The 15,490-nt window shown below is 32.3% G+C and overlaps 1 non-coding gene across 1 annotated transcript; it reads right to left on the bottom strand.

Annotated features, from left to right (window-relative positions):
* Window positions 1–7,674: 7,674 nt before the first annotated feature.
* On the bottom strand, window positions 7,675–7,747 carry Trnaf-gaa (transfer RNA phenylalanine (anticodon GAA)). Its single transcript has one exon. It is a non-coding gene; the product is annotated as a tRNA-Phe (tRNA).
* Window positions 7,748–15,490: the final 7,743 nt, after the last annotated feature.

The following is a 15,490-nucleotide window of genomic DNA, read 5'->3' as shown; positions in this document are numbered from 1 at the left end:
AACAGAAATATCCATCATAGAGAACATTACTCGTTGATTCACGATAAGCAGACAGTCATTTGTAAAACCAAATCGCCAAACCTCTCTTAACCAAAATAGTATCATCTTTTTTATCAACTGCCATGTGCAACAGATGTATAACTGCTTTGTTATTTATCTACAAATAAATATATTAAATTGAATTACGAATGAACACATGTATGCAATATGACTAATATTTTAATTATAATTTAAGTGCTCGAGTACTTTGACATTTTAGAACAAGTGCAATTTGCAGTCTTTACATTAGAAATTGATTATTTCGCAACTGGATAAGGAACTGTTTAATTCTTTTTGTTATTTCTAAATTTAATTTAAGGTTTAAATGTTCAGTCTCATGTCAATGGGGTAACCTGTCGGATTCACATTTAATCATTTAGAAAGCCTCTGATGAAAAAACCTCCAAATTTCCATTCTAATCAGTCTTAATTAGTTCTATTTATTCTGTTCTAAGAGAGTCGCACATGCGCACATGCTGATGTAGAGCCTTTCCATAGGCATTTCGATTCAACAGTAAGAAGGCTAGCATTTATTTTTGGTCTTCTTAGGGATTAGTTGGCGCCGAACTCCGACCTGCCTGCCAACTTAGTTGTTTAGAAGATCAAGAATAAGCACTACCTAATAGTTAGTGTTGTTGTGCAACAAAGTATAAACTGATGCAGTTGTTAAAATGATTGTAATTTAAGAGAATTCTTTTGAGGATGAATGTATTCCGATTTGGTCAGGACTGATATCAGCACGTTGAAAAGTAGCGGTAAAATATCAAAATTGTAGCAATTATGTTTTGTGTTGCAGTTTTTTTACATGTTATAACATGAACAAAATGTTAGCTGATGAATGTTTGATTTAGAGACAAGTTAATTCTAAAAGGAAATATAATTAATAATAATAAATGTTTTTACTATGAAGTTAAATTCTTTTTAAGCACGTGTGGAGTTACAAATCCAAATCATAATTAGTGAAAACTATCATATTGTTATTTTTAAAACTATGGGTGAATATTTTGAAAACGATATAGATTTGCAAATGCTTCTTCGCAATACCATGAACAATTAACTTAACTTTTAATACGAATCAATAAAATAACATTTTAATAATCATCGTTTACGACGCGGTTGTAATTAAACGAACAGCTATTACCGTGCATTTCCGAACACCCGTAGATGCTTGCGAAATTATAATATTAAAATGATTCGCTCATGTTTAGGTCAAAATTAGTTTTCCCGGTAAAACATTTAAAAACACTTATTATCTCATTATTGAATTCTAAAATATTAAAATTGCAGAAACAATTATAAAATAAAACATTATTTACGTTTGAGAGGTGTTCGAACCCACGCCGGTAAAGTTAAGAAAACACCCAGAAAACAACCGACTAGTCCACACGGCCACTGGGGCTTTAACAAAAGTTGTGAATATGTTGACCTGTCGAGGATACATTGATAACATCACGTGATAATGTCAATTAACCACGTAACACCACTGCCGTAATTAATTTTCAATCGCGTTATTAACGCTAATGAAAATTGTGCTCTTCAAAGGCGATATTTGAGCAAATATCAGCATTTGCTGAAGGGTTCCAGCTTTTGGTCTTACTGTTTTAACACCCCTCATGATTTGCCACACTTTATTTCGTAATTTAAAAAGTGCATTTCACAAACCATGAGCAAATTACTTTAGATATATTCCAATTCCTTCACTTCACGCAGAATGACCTTCAAACACACCACACTTTTTTATAAGAAACGATTAACAAAACGTTCAGGACAAGCCTTGTAGTCAAGAAAGTATCCAAGATCCTGTTTTGAAGCACCGTTATCATAAGCAGGTTCAACAAATCGAAATAAACATGGGTAATGTTCGGAGCTGATGCGTTAGCCAATTTATCAAGCGAAAATAATTGCGTTGTGTTTTCGTTACTGCTTACATTTGAATTCTTTTTGACTTCTCCGGAGTTAAATTTTCACCCTTTCCTATGTTGTTTAACCCCCGAATTTCGTTATTACGATCGCGACTTTGTGCTTATATATGTGATACTTGTCCTTTTGTTTTACACAAATGGTACAATTTTTAGTCATTCAATACGTCTCAAAAAACATTGACAGTAAACGAAAATTACAAAGAATAAAATATGTCCCCATATTAAAAAAATAAATATCGCAGGCCCCGATACATTTTGACAATACAGAAAAGCGCTCCATGACGACAATGCTGTAACTAATTATAGCAGGTGGAAATGGATTTCGCAATTACTTTAAAGTACATTCCGGTCGAAGATCTTAGACTAGCCATTTTGTCCCAGCGGTCATACAAACGCACGTATTTGATATCAGCATGATGAATTTTAAGTTGACATTTGTAGTGTACTTCGTTTTCTTTTCCGGAGATATAAAGCTTATAGTTTTTTTCATTTTTTATTGTTGTTATCGATGCTAGGACAAGTGTGAAGTTGTCTAGTTAATCAATTTCATCTCATTTCTACATTCTTCATTAATAAATGTTCGCACTAACGTGAGTTCGACCTCACATAAATTGGGTTGAGCCCCGTTCTAAGGCAGTTACCCCAATTCGGTTTCTTATTTAAATATAAATGTGATTATAGCGTTCAATCAAGTGCACAGTTAAATGTTTTACAACTAGATTCGTTTCTGTGTTAGTTGTGGGGTTTTATACCTAATTAAAGTGTCATTTTAAAGTAGCTTTATACAGCTTATGTTGGTTATGGTTGTTATCAGTTAAAAATCAAAACAAATAATGTTTAATTAAAAAGCAAACTGCCTATTTGATAATGCATGGCCAAATAATTATACAATTACCGTATTAATTAACCTGTCTGGCTATTTTAAAGCATTTTGTTTATTTGCGACAAACCTTTTTTTATATCTGAAATGTCATTTGATGTCGAACTTAACACGACCATGCAATTTGCTTTGCATTGACATCAAAGTGATCAGAGTCCATTAAAATCCAGAATTTCGTTTCACAAAGTCGTTTATTATGCTTCCTTTTGATCTACTGGTTTTTTTTTCATGGACCCGTTTCAACAAATAATGCAATAAATTAAACCTTTTCCTAAATCAACGAAAGGATGATGATAAAAGAATTATAATTTTCATTAAAGACTGTTTTCACAAAAGGTCCAGGTCAATGAGCGAGTCATTGACATGCCGTTAATGTTACATAACGTGTGTATTTATCCTTAATGTGACAGCAGCAGAGACATATAATACATAAGCAAATAACAACAAAACGTATTTTCGTTCGTTCAATTTGTACAAAATGTAAATGGCAAAGACATTGTAAGTGAAAGGAAGATTAATTTTAACCCTCGCACAGGGAGTCGTGCGGAAACTCGGTACTGGGTCGACCCTATCTTATAGCGGCCATTGAAGATAGTTATAATCTAACAATTATAAAGCCATAAGCATATGCTCTTATACTGACATAGGTCTCGTTTCTGTGACTGTTCTTCATTACTTTTAATGAAATTGTAATTTCTAAACAAATGTAATGCAGGAGTATAATGTTCTCTATTAAAAGTCAGTTTTATATTCAAAACAAATCAAGGGTTTAAAAAACGTTGACTAGAATTAACATATATCATTAGAAGTAAATGGAAAACATTTACCGTTAGCATAATATATCATAAAAGTCTCTGTTTAAGGCTGCACTCTCACAGGTTATCTGTTTTGACAACTTTTGTGTTGAGATGGGCCAATCTTTGTGTAAATGTCTGGAAAACAGCGATACAAGATTCTTCACATAAGATCAGTTTTTTTTAATAAAATTCGGAAATTGGTGTTTCATGCCTAAAAGCGTTACTAATGCTTGAAAATTTTTATTTCTTCTGCAGTTTTCCAAACAATCGACATATTGTAAGTTAAGATGCAGTTTTTTTTGGTAAGTGATGATATTTCTTATAAAGTAGCTTTTGGTAAGTAGTGACCTAAGACTATACCCTTGAAAGTATAAACTCATCTCAAATTCCTAATTCATGTCCATAGGGCATATTTCCAAACAAATGTGTATAGGCAGTGTTTTTTCATCTCATGTCAGCGTATTAGGGAAATCAAGGCCCTCGTGTTTGTTTATTGACACATATACTCTATATTAAACACTGTGCTTTTTGGACAAGAATGTAAAGTTTGAAAGAGTATAATGTGGTAAGTTATGTTACACCATTGACTTTACTCTAAGTGATTTATAGCGGTTGCGGAATATATCCTATATAAGTCCCTAACGGATTTTGACTAAATGTTGATAATGTAAAAAGCTGCGTTATAACATCCATTTTTATTATAGCAACATATATCTCCTTCTCCCTGAAGACACATTAAAAGATAACATTGTTCGCTGAATTTAGGTTATAGGTTTTGCTTAGTGTACTGACCAGTCTTAGTTAGTATCCAACATTAGTTATGTCAGAACAGTTCAATCCAGAATCGAATGGAAATGAAATGAAAATTAACAGAGAAAAGGTTAACCTACATGATATTGTTTCTAAGCTATTTAACAGTATGCAAGTATGTGCCTGCCTCTTAAATGTGTGTATGGACCTGCCAGTGTCAATGAAGACAATTGTAATATATTGAAGGAGACGACAAAAAAAAAAAAACCCATAATAACAGTTCAAAACGCGCTTTTAAAATGAATATGTTTGGTTGTATGAACAATATAAGGTTAATTGATAACATAAACAATTTAAGAGAGGATAAAACAGAAGAAGTTATAGAAAGTTACTAGAAAGGGAGTAAGTTCGAAGAGTCATTTTTTGTCGAATCTATTTTCGAAAAAAGGAGCCATGGTGGTGTTTTAAACATATGTTAAAAGAAGAAACCGTGAAAAATGCAGAGATGATCAATATGATTTTCTCCGTCAACAAGCAATTATGAAAAATCTGATGAAAATAAGGTACTGATTGTAAGTGTGGTATTATTCAAAAACGCATGAATTTCAAAACTGTTATGTTGTTGTTGTTTTTTGTAATAAGTTATCCTTCCATATTTTGCCATCGTTGACCGTTATTTGTTCAGGGTTTGAAATACTGATTATGGAAAGATGTGAAGCCGCATCCATTTGTTATCAAATTAATGCTAAATGGCAAAAAATGACAAAAACTCCACATGTTCACCAATTTTCTAATACCATGTTTTAACAAATTGTTTGCTGAAAAAGAACACAATTTGTATAAGTGTTAACTATATAAGACTTGATTATTTGTAAGATTTTATGGATCGATAATTTTAATTTCGTATCTTATGCAACCTTGTTGTGCTGAAAAATAATATAATTCCAATTTTCAAAATGATTTTATGATTGGGTCGGTAAAATTGTCATTATTTTCATAAGAATCTCCTAAAGATATTTTTAAATCTTGCTTATAAATACTATCTATTGCGTTTTACAGATTGCTGAAACATAATGAAATTGCAAAATAATGAAACAGTAATTCCTTAAAAAATAATTTTTACACAGTATATGAGTTCCAAAAACATTTCGTTGGCAATAAAGCATTTCATTTATGCAATTGAATTATGTTTAATAACATATAATAATGTACTAAATTTAGGAATTAAATTATGACACAATGTTGTATTCTAAAATTTCAAATTGTAAGTGAAAACGGTGAAAACAAAATTAGTATACAAACTGCCATTTTGCAAGATAATTAAACCAGTCATGGACGTGTAATGTAGACACGAAGCTTGAATTTTTAATTTATCGACTCTCATTACTGTTGTCGCAGCTAATAACGAATTATGTTTAATAGCGCTTTTTCCGAATTAAGATCCAATTAAGTAAACAGTATTAAGAAATAAAAGTGACTACCTTCAGTTCATTCAAACGATTTTGGCTTCCAAATGTCTTTTTTAATGCAACACATTTGGTTGGGTTTTGAAATGAAAAGAAAACTGTTGTTGTGTGTGTGAGTTCGATTACTGTTCATGGTTATGATGGAGTTCGAGCACAAACTATTAAATTTTCTTTTCTTGAAAAGGAAGTTGATTGCTGCATAATAAACAGTACAATATGTTACCATATCCTATATAGTGTTTCATACTGTATAAACACTGTTGGGATAATAAATCATACCAGTCTCAACTAGTGACTTTAGTATCTTATAATTAAAGATTACATACAGTTAAGTGTCTGAACTTATAAACATATATTGGGTATATGAAATGTTTGTGAGGGCAGACAACTCGAAGAATAAGTTTGAGTAAAATGTTTACAGAACATATAACAGTCGCCACGAAATATGTATTGACAATAAAACAGGGCATTCCACTTCCTTGTCACAACCAGGGGGAATGGACTTTGCAAAGGAAAAATAAGTACACATTTCAGTCAACGACTAGCCATGCCATATCGTTTGGAACGCAATCAAACGTATGGTTATCAGATAAATGTGTTTGGTTGACATTTGTAAGGAAAACCAATTTCTCATAGTTGACAGTGTTGCTAAGTGGCTTCAAGTATTAGAGTGATTCCTTTTCATCACAAAGGTTACAGATGAAATTAAATGATGTAGATAAATCTGCTTGTAGCTGAATTTACTTTAAAAATATCTAAGTTGCTAAACTTTACTTTGACAATTTAGTATTTTCGTCTTTATCAGATTCAAAACTAAGTACGTGAGAAAGTGGCCGGTGGCCTTTAGATCTTCAGTCTATCGCTCTCCCAACTGAGTTATTCCGCCTGAGAAGTGTGTTAAAGTAGGTAAATTTTAAAAAGATGACCTAACCGAATTTTAGTTTCTTTTCCCGACTTTTGTTTGTTAGTTTATGATTGAAACACTGTGTGTCGAACGCGCTTTCACCATTAGAAGGAGGTGCTGCAAGTTGAACATATTAATTATCACTTCTCTTAAAGGTGGGACAAGAGTGAAAATAAGTACTTGCAAACCATCTTAATCCCCCTAATGAAGTCAATTTTTGCGTTGTTAAGGCGGTAATCGGAACACTTATCAGCTTTGATTAAATGTATTATCTGTGTTTCTTGCATTGTGACGTTGTGATTTTCCGTTGATTGTCTGTAAGATCTGGGTCCTTGTGCTTCTAAACAGGGTCATCGTTAAATGATTGACTCATTTCTGGCATAATCCCTTCATTAGTTTATTCATGTTTATTACTTACAATGTATTCCCATTATAAGAAATTTGTATTTAGATGGTTTGTTTTAAATTCGTTTGTTTCGACTCATCATACCCATGCAAAATTCTTTGGTCTGTTTCAAATATCGCAAACTAAGATCTAATGTATTTGTATAACTCATTTAAACGTTGCGGTCAACATGGTTTGTCAGCTAGCACTGTAAGATCATGTGAAAGTCAGCGGGAGTCAGAAACGCGTTGTGAAGTCATCTCTGAGCTGAATGGCTACAATGGAAATAGGTTTGGACTACGGTGCATGTATTTATACGACAAACGACATTAATATTAGTTATAAGTTTCTGATAATCCCTTCTCTGATCGTCATTTTCGATACAAACAATACAGTCAAAACATTTTGATTTCATTCAATGTCGATATGGGATACATTAAGTATTTGTTTATATTAAGCAAACTATTGACCATCATCGATTTATGTTAAAGGAATAAAAAAAATAATCAGCCGCCGAACAATGTTCCGTTCGTGCCGGAACACGGGATTGAACCGGGGGCCTTTAGATCTTCAGTCTAACGCTCTCCCAACTGAGCTATTCCGGCTGACAAATGTGTATAGTAGGTCAATTTTAAAAAAGTTGACCCAAACGAAAAGTCGCTTATTAACATATTTATGACCACTTTTGACAAAAGTGGGACAAGAGTACGGATTAGTAAACCAGCTTACTCCCCCCATGAAGTCCAGTTTTGCTGGCAGATAAAGGCGGTATTTTGAACAACATTGAAATTGTTGATTTTAATGTTTAAGAATCCGAATATCATTTCCTGCTGGGCTAGTATGTGTTTTCCTTAATAATAAACACATACAGTACGAGATATAGTTGGCCATCACTGGCCCACATTAAACAGGTTGTGTCAAACATAACCTGGGTTCATGTTGACAATCTTACAAAATATATTATGGAAGTAATGAAAAGGTACAAGAATGAGATTCTTTTATTTTAGATATTTTAGGAACAGTATATGACTGAGAAAGTTGAATTATTTGTGTTAGTTCAAATTATTACCGTACTGTTAATGATATTTTTTTTTATATTTGTGTTTGATAAATGTTATTTGATTGTCATGTAACTTGTACGTCTTGGCGGCCATACTATGTATATATGTAAATGTTCAATAGTAAATGTGCCGATATGCCAATACAAAAACTGAACTGATGTTGATGTAGTGGTGTATTACCTTAGGCGCTTTTCTATTTTTTTTCTTTTGTGTTGAGTACTTGCCATTTTATTGCATTTTCTTTGTTTGCTTTTAATTATTTTCTTCAAAACGACATTCGAATATCAAAAGAAAGAGATGTACATATAATTGTTAAGTTTATAAATTAAATATTTTGTTTCTCTCAATGGTAAGACAATACAACATGTTTTTTCTTAAGGGTTTCTAAACCTTGTGGGCATATCATCCTTGTTAATTATTTCCCATGCTGGTCTAATAATTGAACAAGACAAACTCACCCATTCCATATACGGCGTTATTATCTAATAACGTAGTTGATCGATATAAGGCCGATCATGGATATACCTTCGGAAAGTTTCTACTTACTGCTTATTAACCCTAGATACCACTGGAAGCCTACGTGTTCCAATTAAATATCTTAGACATACTTTGATGTTTGGATTAGGAAACTAATAAGAGTCATTTTGGTTAGTATGCACAGTTGAAGAGATTAAATTAACATGTGATATAAGACAACGCTTTTGACAACTAGACGCCTGTGTTAAGACACAGATGTGCCCCCTGCCTCTCATATTCTTCTATGCTTGTCACATTTTGTTCCACGATATTTGACGTTTACAAATATATGGAACAGGCCAGCTTCTGCCAATCTGTTAAACGTTGATATCACCTTACCCATATTTCATCAAAGTATTCAAGGTATAAAGGAAATTTGGAGAGGAAATTAAGGCCTTCAGTCATGCCAACATGTGCGTTTTGTTTTATATTTACAACACCGTATGTTTGTAAGGTAAAATAAAGAATGAATTGCATTCAATTTAAGTTCCTCAACAGGATGCGATCCCTAGACTTACTGGACATATTATTAGATATCGTTACAGATAGAACTATGAGGCATCCATATGAAGCGAATATTTGTAACTCATGATCAACTTGAGAATGTGTCAACACTCATTATTTTTTATACTCAAACTGTATTACTAGTAATATGTATAAACCAATTTAAAAATATTATATACAAGTATATGTCCGTTCGTCTGTGTGTTACATGCAATTAATTATGTTGATTGTTTTATCTAAGGTCATTTTGTCTTCTTTCAAAAACATAGCTTGTATATATTATGTCGATGAATAATTTTTCTTCTACTATGTTTGTTTTACAGGTTAAGTGCATAAACTTCAGAACACAGATATATTTTCGCAGGCAGAATATAAATGAAAAAAAACGTCAAGAGGCCAAAACCAACATGTAGAATGATTCTCCACTTGTTAATATAAGCAACTATACTGACCGAACACGAAATAAAGTATATTAGTGTTGGTACGAAAGTTCCAGGTATGAGATGCATAAGGCGGTTATTCTCTCCGAGCACGATATAGAAAAATGAAAAGAAGCAAATTTTAAAGTTTGCTACTTATCTGATAATGTAAACTTACAAATATTATGCCATTTTTTATAATTGCATACTTTTTTAAACACTTAGAACTGTCCTATGAACATATGGAGTGATGTTTGGACACTTGAATAAGTTATGACTATCGAATTGACTGATAACATTGTTCAATTAGAAAATCTCCTGTTAATAATTACGAAAAAATAATAAATCAAAGACGAGAAGGAAACGATATTATGTTAAAGGAAAATGGAAGGCACATAACCTTATTTGACTTTAAACACCTTATAAATTATTTAGTTTCCTTCACTTGATTGCTTTATTATAATAAATTGTCCATTTAAGGGACAATATTTCTTTATATTTTGTTTAAATTAATCTGTGGTAAATGATAATCTTACCATGACGTACTTTACTGATATTAATTTGAATATTTCTTAACATAACTGTATTGTTAAAAATAGTTTGGTGCAGAATATATTTTAATTATTAAACGAAATTGAAAGTACATATAAAAAAGCCCGCAAAATATTGAAATCCTGTGAATTAAAATGTCTCATTTTATAAAAGCGCTTTAACATGGAATAAAAACTAAAATCGTATTATTCTTACCTTAAGAATTATCGCACGAAATCCAAAAAGTTATACACTTTGCTTGGAATTTCAGGTCTTTTCTAGCTATTGTAATTCTGTTTAACTACTGTAGTATTACTTAATTAAACTCTTCATATTGAAAGATGTTTTTTCAATTATTTACATGCTCGTTAAAGTCATGAAAATGGTATTAATATATCAAATGCTTCTTCACAATGAAAGATGAAGCGGGTGTTTCGCCATATTACAGCTTATTTACAAGCGCATTCATAGACTAGCATCGTTTGCGACTTTGGGATATTAAACGAATTGCTAATTGAGTACATTTCTTTACTACAAAAGATTCTGTTGAAATTATTTCCGTTTTATTTTCATTTTAAGGCGAAACTCAATTCAGTGCACTGTAGGGGCGTCTCAAGTTACAAAAACAAATAATCATTATAAAAAAACAATGTACCAAAACTGAAAAAATCAATTAATCTTATGAATGTTGTACAGTATTACAATGTAAACGTCAGGGACGATATAAGCAGTTTAAATGAGATTGGGAAATCAATGTAAAAGCCTGAACATGTTTTTCGATATGGAACAGTTAAGAATCTGTCTGCAAATAAAACAACTAACATAAATGTATGCAGCTTTTAATGTTTGTTAACTAAGTTTATATTTTGCCAACCCAGAGAAAAGCTATATCATTAGTAGCAGGTGTTAGGGATGACATCAGTCAACTTGTCTATTGCATGTAGCGAAGTCATTTTGACCGAACCGATCTCAGATCGCTTTATTTAAGATAAATGTGTTTGCTGCAGGCCGTTCCGCCGAGACACGTTCATCATGTTTAACTTATCTTGTAATTCTCCGACAAGAAGGCCAATACAAGTAAGAGAGATGTCGAGTCCATTGTGTATTGTGTTATTGTATTTTTGCTGTAAAATATATAAATTGTATAATAAAGGTTGGTTTTGTATTATAATGTGTTATACAGTACTATTTTATATTTGAAAACTAACATCAGTAAACATGTTCTCAAAGCACAAGCCACTTTTAGCCAAGTGCCAAGTATTGATATTCTAGTCTTACTGGTGGTTTTCAAGCCCATACTGCGTTTTCGATTATCGGGAAAAAATATGGTCACATAATTATAACAGAAGTTACTAATATTTATATTATTATATACAGTCGAACCCTGTTAGCTCGAGGTAAGTATTCCCGTTTGACTCGATGTATTATTACCGGTCCTTATGAGTTTGAGCCAACGAGGACCGACTGTATTCTTTTGATCAACTGTTTTAATCCGTTCACAGATTCCCTACAATAGATAAAATGCATATGATACATTGAATCTTTAGGTTAATCAAAAGTAAGATGGCAACGAATGAAACAAATATATCGGTTACGATTACTTCCACGAAAACCATGCCTTGAACGAACCTCTGGCATGCGGATATTGTAGTGATATTAAAGGGTTAATACACCTTTTTGAGGTCGTAACCATCTGCAAAGGCCCGCAAAATGGTTTAATGCCTGAGTGCGTAGCACGAGGTTTGTTAACTGTTTTAAGGGCCTTTGCAGATGGTAACGACCGAAAAAAGTGTATGATCGCTATTATTGCATAGAATTACACACCAGGAGTAACTTTTGTGTTTAAAAAAGCTGATAAATGACACAAAATGCAAAAAAAAACAGTTAGTTCAAAATAACCTCAATAACAGGTACTTGTGTTACGTCACGAGTGATGTCATTGAAAAATGTTTACATTAAGCTCAATTATGCAACATAACTCGACAGTTGCATTCTTGTTTCGACGCCATTTTTTTCAGTGTTCAGTCGATTGGAAAGTGTTTTTTAGAAGTGTTTTTTTTAGTTTTTTAGTTTTAGAAATTTACTGGATTACATGCATTATTTACAGACAATAACTATCCGGTAATCGAATTATTACCGATATATTCCTACTTTAGCATTTATATGTATAGCAACTAATTTAAACCGAAAAAATATAGTAAAAATGTTCTGCATAAAATGTACAGCATCTTCAGCATCAGAGAAAAAATATATTTGAAAACTTTGTTCATTGCATACGAAGTAATGGAATCATGTCCATATAAGTCGTTTCTTTTGAATAAAATCGACATAAATAACTAGGGATGAGTTAAACGTTTTAGACTTAATTTAGTATATTAAAAGCTAACAAAATAGTCAATACAATTGCAGAAAGTACTAATCTAGTAAACACACATCAGCTTGCCAGGAAAAGACAACTCAGAAGACAATATGAAAGTTATATGTTATATTTATTTCATGTTTTAATATTTGTATGCAGCTATATATGCTCAAATATGTTTTTGTGCAAACGTTTGCATCGTTGACTCACTTTCGGTCTGATACCAGGTCGCTCAGCCTCCATTGTTATATTGCAGGCCCTGATAGCGCTTATGTAAAACAAAAAGCCTGCCATTAACGGCAGGTGAATTTACTGAATATTGCACGTTTTCTACCGATAACGCCGAGTTTAAGCGTTTTAACACACCACGATAACGGACCGAAAACACACATTTTACGCAATAATACGTTAGCTATACATTAAGAAGCAAAACATGTTTACAAAAATTTACGGTCTGTATTCATTAAAGACATGACAATATCAGGAAATGTTATTGTCATTTTATACAGTGAATGGATAATAGAAATTTATTTTCCGGGCATTCACTTATGAAAAACAGTGGGTGATAAAGTGTTTTTTTTTCTTTCATTATTTTTTTCTGTCTGCAAACTGTCAAAACAGGGGAAGGGGGAGGAGATGATGTTTTCATTTGCAAAACCTCAAACCACGCTTGTAATACGTGAGCGATGTCTAGACATATGAAGGTCTCTGGTTCGTTTAGCCTCAAGATTTGTTTATGGTTGGGTCTGGGCGAGGTGTCCCCTCCCCTACCTATTTAAAGCATAGAAATGGAATCAGTTCGAAGCATTCTGAACGCAACAATTCAGTTAATTTACGAAAAAAAACCTTAATATTTCGGTTGAATAAACTTTGTTAGACTGAGAATCATGCCGTTATATTCACGAATAAAGAGGAGCAGGCACTCTCTAGTGCAAGGAAATAATACATGGGTTTTAAAAGATGTCCTTTTAATTCTGAAAACAATAATGAGCATAAATGTGCATTAATCGGTACCTGTTTTGTATCAATAACCATACAGAATCAATGATAATAATGCTTTATAAGCGCATAAGCTGAAACATAACCCAATATTTATCCATAGATACAAACTCAAACATATACGCCTTATTAGAACTAGTATCAACTTCGAACACAAAATTAAGTAACTTAAAGACTAACAAGTAAAATAACAATATAAACATTTGAGTACTCAACTACTGGGTAGAGACATCTTCGATCGCTATTTATAGAAAGATGGATTTGTTGGCTTGCAAGTGTGACCAAAACAAGTCTTAATTTCTCGTATAATAATTACTTTGGAGGTCATTATTTTTAAAGTACATATAGTGTTTGTTAGCACTAGATGACTTGCATTTAATTAATCGCATGCCATCAGACATGTCTGACCTATATCAAGCAACGAAGAGTAATATACAATCCTTGAACTGATTGAACAACAATACAACGAGTGTGCTGTGGTAAAAAGGGTAGTCTTTGCAACGATCGGCTTCGAGGCGTTCACCTCGTACAAGCTTTGGAGAAAAGCGATAATTATTTATAAATGTCCTTCTCCTCTATGCATTATGTTTAATAATGTAATTAAATCAATATATTAGGAAACGGACCTATTTTTATACAATTATGACGTTTAAAAAACACCTTAAACACGTATCCATAATAATTTAACCTCGCCTCCATGAACATTCACAAGGTTGTTGGTTTAAACATATTTTATTTTCAAAAAACAAACATAGGCAAAAGTATACAAAATAATCAATATAAGGATTGGACTGGAAGAAGATAAACAACTTATGAGAGCCATTTCAAAAGGTTTACAAGGTTGTTGTTATCTTGTTCAATATATTTAAATAAATTTTATTGTTTGAACATGAAATTCGCAAATTAAGTATTGTACGTTAAGAAAAAATATAAATTTCAGATGGTTGTTACTTTATATGTGTATGGCATTCCCTTGGCTCAAAGAGGAGTGAACGTGGTCTAGTGGTTAAGGCCTGTGCCTCTCGTCCAATAGTTTGTGCGCTCGATTAACCTGGAGCACATTCCCAGAAGTGATATTGGCACAGGTAGCGGATTCAATAGTGATTTATTACGCTAAATAAGTATAAACCAAAAATGCCTACTTGAAACAATAACACCAATTCAAAAGTAACTACGCAATGATACATGTGCCCTTTTCTCTATTTATAAACATATGACAGTGATTAAAAGTATAGCTATACCATATCTGACGATTGGCTTCAAATAATCTTAGTACAATTAAAAGCTGAATGGTTCGGGATTTAAAAAAATAGTTGAACATGCTTGATTTACTTTTTTTTACATTTTCACCGTATTGTTTATACTCCTACGCGAAATTGCGTAACTTTGTCGAATACATAGTTGCTATGCTCAATCTTTTTCTTATAAAAAACGCAACTGTATTGTTTTGTTTCCCTATGGTCAGAACTTAAGAGACACTTTCATTACATGTACGGTGTTGATGGGCGTAAAACACTAGAATTGAATGTAATATCGCGTGTAAATCGGTAAATTAAGCATATAATCTATAAAAGATGTATTTAATGTTCTGTAACTTTAAAAGAGAAAGGAAAAATGGAGGGTATATGGATATGTGTAATACGCTAGCATCTCTTAAAAAGGTGCGATGTTTTAACATGCGTTTAAAATATTAAGATTGTTTTCTGAAAACGAATTTACAATATTGCTAAAGGTTGATGCCAGGTGATTCCATACCATTTACTTCCTGATAATTAGGAATATAAAATAAATGATAATGGATGCATAATACATAACGTTTTTGAAGTTTTAAAATATTTGTTCTTTATTTCAACTAAAATTGGACGTGAAATGGCTTATTTCGCATCCTTTAAGGCCAAAAAAGCGTGTGTGAAATATTAGTATATGAATAGGTACAAGTTTGTGTTTTCTTTTTCTTTT

This window comes from Mya arenaria, chromosome 8 (genome assembly GCF_026914265.1).
Source record: "Mya arenaria isolate MELC-2E11 chromosome 8, ASM2691426v1".
Classification (NCBI taxonomy): Eukaryota; Metazoa; Mollusca; class Bivalvia; order Myida; family Myidae; genus Mya; species Mya arenaria.
This window is presented reverse-complemented; position numbering and strand designations above follow the sequence as displayed.